This window comes from Haliaeetus albicilla, chromosome W, assembly GCF_947461875.1.
Source record: "Haliaeetus albicilla chromosome W, bHalAlb1.1, whole genome shotgun sequence".
Lineage (NCBI taxonomy): Eukaryota > Metazoa > Chordata > Aves > Accipitriformes > Accipitridae > Haliaeetus > Haliaeetus albicilla.
The window spans coordinates 27,097,726-27,104,114 of NC_091515.1; the positions used below are offsets into that span (position 1 = coordinate 27,097,726).

The 6,389-nt window shown below is 43.4% G+C and overlaps 1 protein-coding gene across 1 annotated transcript in view; it reads right to left on the minus strand.

The window, feature by feature from the left end:
* Window positions 1-4,808, minus strand: part of LOC138681755 (AN1-type zinc finger protein 5-like) — a 37,907-nt gene extending 33,099 nt beyond the window's left edge. The window contains exon 1 of the mRNA XM_069775489.1: window positions 4,315-4,808. The gene's annotated coding sequence lies outside the window, so the exon portion shown is untranslated. The remainder of the gene's footprint in view (window positions 1-4,314) is intronic.
* Between the last annotated feature and the right edge of the window lie 1,581 nt (window positions 4,809-6,389).

A 6,389-nucleotide genomic window follows, 5' to 3' on the forward strand; every position in this document is an offset into this window, starting at 1 on the left:
TCCAGTGTGGGTCCTTTCCATGGTGTGCAGTCCTTCAGGAGCACACTGCTCCAAGCATGGGTCCCCCATGGGGTCACAAGTGCTGCCAGAATACCTGCTCCAGCATGGGCTCTTCTCTCCACAGGTCCTGCCAGGAACCTGCTCCAGCACAGGTTTCCCATGGGGGTCATAGCCTCCTTCAGGTGCATCCACCTGCTCCACCGTGGGGTCCTCCACAGGCTGCAGGTGGATATCTGCTCCACCATTAACCTCCATGGGCTGCAGGGGGATAACCTGCCTCACCATGGTCTTCACCATGGGCTGCAGGAAAATCTCTGCTCTGGCACATAGAGCACCTCCTCCCCCTCCTTCTTCACTGACCTTTGTGTCTGCAGAGTTGGTTTTCTCACATTCTCACTCCTCTCCTCCAACTGCTGTTGCACAGCAGTTTTTTCCCCTTTCTTAAATATGTTATCACAGAGGTGCTACCACTGTCACCGATTGGCTCAGCCTTGGCCAGCAGCAGGTCCGTCTTGGAGCCAGCTGGCATTGGCTCTATTGGACATAGGGGAAGCTTCTACCAGATTCTCACAGAAGCCACCTCTGCGGCCCCCCGCTACCAAAACCTTGCCACACAAACCCAATACACATAGTAATACTGAAGTAATATACTTGTCAGACTGAGCTGTGCATGCAGGTTACAACCAAATCAAATTCAACTGCCAACAGAAACTTTATTACCAACGTCTGAGCACTTACGAGGTAGAAAAAAAAAAACCACCCCACACAGCAAGACCAAGTTTGAGTCTACTAAACAACTCTGGTAATTAGCATAGCTTATTTTTGCAGACTCCAAAAGAACTCCACTTTTTCAATAATGTTGATCTTGCATCATTCTGATGCTAATCCCATTATTAGCAGTTTGTACTTTCACAACACATTTGTTAAAGAGAACAAAAATCACTGAAGTATGGGAAACAGTCATTTTAAAACTGGTTTTCTGGGTTTTTTTAATATTTAGGAGAATTTTCTGTAACAAGACCTTTAACTCTGCTTAAATTGCATATGAAGCCCAACACTGAATATTAACTGGCAACAACATGCATACAACAGGCCCTCAAAACAGATGATCAAAAAGCATTTCTGAAATAAGCTTAGACCAGCTCTTACTCTTCCAAGAAAAATAAAACCATTTTAGACTGTTGAACACATTCATTTACACAACCTACACATTTCCAAAAAGCCAGTTAAATCTTTTGTCTTAAAGATCTAGGCAGACTTCTGCACCTCCTAAAGGTAGATAATGCTAACCTTCATCTCTGCCATCAACTTCAAAAGTTAGGAATAAAAATGCTTCACCTTCACTGGTAGTTAACCTCCGCAAAACAAAGGTAGTAGAAGAACTGATATAGTAACCAAATCCTTAGTTCCCAATGGCAATAAAACTGGAATATAGTAATCAAGCAATCTACTACAAATTGAGGACACATAAGAATATTGCACTTGCCCTTCAAAAAATTAGATTTAGTGGAAGTACTGCCTATGCCACTTGGAGACATTTTAGTGAAAACTCTACATTACTGCCGCCTTCTTTAAGGGAAAACACAATAAGGGATATTTGTCTGCTGAAGCTCATGAGAACTCGAACATATCAAATGCTAATTAACTCTAGTGTATAAAGAAAAGGCTTTTTATAACTTAAAGCCACACTACAAGCTGTAACCACATATCTCAACAGTATGACAACTGTAATTGACAGCAGCATTTGTCTAGTTAATCTAAACTTCTAGGATCAAAGTAAATCAATAGCAGAAGAGTAAAATTAATCTGTTTGCCTGCTGGTGGTCATGGGACTTCAACAATTTATACCTTTGTTTCAGTACTACAAAGCAAACCCACACTTATTCTCATATACCTCTCAAATTGCAGTTTTATAACCATACACCAGTCAATGGACACAACAGAAAATCCAATACCTAAAAAAAAAATTCTCATCTTTATTGTAGCTCCGTATTATTATAATACAAATACAGACTGTACTTCTGCCCTTATTACACAGGTACACTCAAAGTGCTATCACATACACTACCACCATCAATCTCAATTGACTCACTCCACTTTCAAATTAGCATGTTTCACCACTTACTAAGTTTAGCTTCAGGTATTAACATATTACAAACAAGAGTCTTCATGGCTCCTTTGTCAGCAGTCTCGCTACTAGAAATACATGCCCCTGATTGAAAGATCAAGTTGTTATCCAATGCTTAAGAAATTGTGCTTTTTCACACTCTAAGGTCCAAGTATCACCTGACTAGGTTATAATATACTTTCCAGAATTTAATCTGCTAACCAGGACACTAAAATATGCCATTTAATCTTTTGAACCAACAGTGAAAGTAAAGTTTTTGGAAGAGACAGATTACAGACTTCTCCAATTCTTCCCTACGAGCTTTTCTACTAAGATCACTAACTAGCTAAGGCCTTACAAATTCAGTTCTATTTCCCTGAAAAACTAGCTAATACCACCACATATCTGCTTTCCTGAACTTTTCTCAGAAACTTGGGCCACATGGGTGAGTGCGTTAGCTTCTGCCTGTCACAAGGTTGCAGTGTGACAGGCTAAACTAAAGGCTCAGACACAAAACCTTATCAACAGGGGCCTCTGAAATCAGTTTCTATTTATATCTCTGAAGGCTGCCAACTCCAACATCCCACAGAACTGAAGCGGCCGAGCATACAGCCACTGTAAGAAGAAAATATGAAATTTGATTAACATGCCTACAGCTTCTTCTCTAGAGAAAGAGGGAGTGCAAATACTTAAATTCAATAAAGAAAATGCAGCATCATGAAGTAGTCATCTCGGACAATTGCGTCCCTATTTCACAGCAAGAACAGAAAACACCTGGCTATGATCAGAGACCTAAGAGATGATTACTCTCTCATGGCCTTACAAATGCATTCCCTAACCTTTTGGTTGGGTGGTTACAACCAAACCTTTGCAAAAAACATAAAGATCTCTTCTACCCCCAAAAGGAGAAAGTCTTAACCCTCAGAGATGTCCCTGTTCAACCCTGACCTCCCAATATAAAAAGGAGCTATTTTATTCAGCATGTTAACTCAAACAGTAATTTACATCACTGACCTTCACAGTTACTAGCAAATTTACACAGCTAAAGGGGAACATAAATACTTTATTATTATTAAAGTCTCGTAACTAAGACATTTTTAGTTCCAAATCACAACTAAGCTGAAGCATAGTCAACTTTAATAACGGCAGATACTCAGATTATTTGAATGATCAATATAACCAAGCTCTTTCTTGCATACCAAATGCACTTCCAATAAACTACAAGCAAATCTAACACTTATGCACTGAGTGAAGTGCATAATAAATGCACTTAAAGTTATCCTAATACTTAATATAAAGGGAATACAAATGCAAGCTAATTTTAAACCAATAATAAAACCTTGGAATTGAGTCAGCGATGGGGCTAAACTGGCTGGTTAAATAAATACTCGTTTATCTGAATATCCTCAGCTAGAATATGGACCACAAAAAAAACCCCAAAAACCAAACAGCAAGTATGTTTCAGGTATACACCTCTCTAACAGCGTTCTAGGTGAAGCAAAAAGACATAGTAAATGCGAAGAACACGGATCAAAACCGGGCATTTCCCAATGACAATTAAATCCAGCTCAATGAGTCAGACAAAAGGGAAGGCAGCACCAAGTGCTCAAAGCATGATACGTTTCAGTTGCCTTCTCCCCCCCCCGCATCGAGGACACCGGAACACAAAAGACCCGGAGGCTGCCGGGCTAAGGAGGAAAACAAAACACACGCACCCCACACGCACACACACCCAAAACAACCAAAAACAACCAAACAAAAAACAGGAGACGGTGCCAAGCCGGAAATGTGGAGCCCGGGGGCACTCCCTGCCGCTCCAGGGCCTCTCACAAACCCCTGAATCATGTTCGGCACCGGCTGCCGCGCGGCTCCCCTCACCCCCCACCGCCCTTCTCTCAGCGAGGACTGAAGAAGCCTCACTATCTCGTTCCCTTTGTCTGCCACACTAAGGGGGGAGTGGGGTGTGCGCCAGCCTGGACCGCGGCCTCCCTCCGCAGCACCCACCACATCAGAGAGTGAGAGAAAGGAGACCGCCAGGGGAGACGAGAGACGCCCTACCACCCCTCGCCTCGCGGAAGGCGGCAGAAACGCCGCGAGGAGGCCCAAGCGCCCCCCCGCACCGCTCCTCTGCGCACACTGCCACCGCGCTAACAGCTCTCAGAAACCGAGCCCGCATCCCGCCCAGCCGCCCTGCAGCGCCCACGTACCTGCTCCTGGGGGCGGGGAGCGAGAAACCCCACGGCCGATGTCGGAGGCGCTGCAGGTAGCTCTCGACTGTTTCTGGGAGAGCGAAAGGCAAGAGGGTGTGGGGCACAAAGCTGGCAGCACTACCACCGCTTCCTTTCTGCGGCAGCAGCGCGGAACGAGACGCGCAGAAGGACGAAAGGAAGGCGCAAGAAAGAGAAAGAACTGGGGAAAAAAGGTGGAGGAAGGAGGAACCCGAACCCGCCGCTCCGCTCGCGTCAGCTCCGCCTCCTCCTGGCTGCTGCCGAGGCCTGCGCGCTCCTATGCGGAGACGGCCAGGGAGGGGAAAGAGAGGACGAGGCGCACACAAGGTGGCTCACGGTACCACCGCGATTGTCTGCAGTCACCAACCTCCCCCTCCCCGAGACGGGGGACTATACAGGAATGGACAGAGACTCCACACATAGTCAGAGAACGTCGCTTGCCCTCCAGGGGGGTGGGGAAGCGGAAGGAGCCACGTCCAGAGCAGTAACAACTGGATACGCGCAAGGAGATAGAGGAAACAAAGCCTTCCCCCATCCACTTATCCTAATAACAGACACCTCCTCCCCTAATTAACGGTTCCGTTTAAACTTGCACGTGCAGCAGTGTTACAGGTGAATTAAGAGAAGTCATCGTTGTGGGGTTAACTAAAAGGGGTTTATTAATGATTAAACAATGATCAAATAATAGTTAATTGATGATTGAATGAAAATTAAATGGTAATCAAGTGGTGATTAAGAAATAACTGAGTGGTAATTGAAGTGACTGACAGTTATCTAAATGATTATTTAAACGATAATTTAGTGGTCAAACATTTTACTACTTACTACACTTATAATTAAGCTGTAGCTGGATATGTAAATGTTGCTAACATACAATATACTTTTAGGCCTAATGTAAAATGTTGCTTATCTCATTATAGATATCAGATGCTGGGTAAAGGGTCTCCCAACCTCAAGGAGTAACCTTAAGAGGTGTCCCTGCTCAAGGGGGAGATCACTGCCATGCAGCCTGCTACCAGACAGGAGAGCTCAATGGGCTGGGGGGGGGGGGGGGGGGGGGCTACAGATATTTATAGCATAAAATGATTGACTTGTATTCAAGCCCCCCTTTGGTGTATGTGCAGGAGTGCAGCTGTAGCAGTTTTAGTTTTGTCTAGTCCCAGCTCAGGCTGGCACTGCTAGCTCCTGATAAGACATGGCCTAGACTCCTTAGTTCCTGAGAAGGTATGCCCTAGCACAAGTCTCAAGGTTTGCACAGAAAGGCTGATTTCAGTCAGGCCTACTTATCAGTGATGCCTGAACCAAAGTACTGTTCACTCAGTGGGGTGCATCCATCACAAGCAGCCATTTGTTTTTTTTTTAATCTCACGCTCCCTTTTTAGCTATCTTCTGGATTCATTGGCTATTGTCTACCTACACTTTTATACCTAAACAACTATTAAGGCACTAGTTAGTAACTTTTTTTTGTTTTAATAGGTTATCTGACTTAATGAATTGTCTGCAGTGATAAGTCAGTTTTTAAAAAAAATGGGATAATTCTGTGCTTGATGGTGGATTTTTTTCTGTGAGATTACAGTATAAAACTATTTCTTGTGAGTTTCATTGATTTAAAATTCTTGAATTTGGGGTATTTATGAACTATATTTACTAAAAGCAGAGGAATCTCTATAGTATATAAAGATATCTGGAAAACATGTTTCAATCTGATAATTGAGACATGAAGGGATTTGTTGTATATGTGATAAAATCTTTGTTCTGTCGTCTACCTGAAGGTTTGCTGTCTTTCTCACAGACTTTATTGATTGCAACCACCTATAAACATAGGGTGAACTTGAAATCCAAACTTTGACTTGCATTCAATTTTGCAAATTTGTGGGTCACTGAACCTCAAGATTAAATATTTATATATTTTTGCATGTCCAAACTTTAGATCAGACTTTGTCTATTAGATGTTGATAAAACTACGTTCAGAGGATGTAACACTGACTTAGATAGGTGTCATGGTTTAACCCCAGCCAGCAACTAGAGCACCACACAGCCACTCACTCACTTCC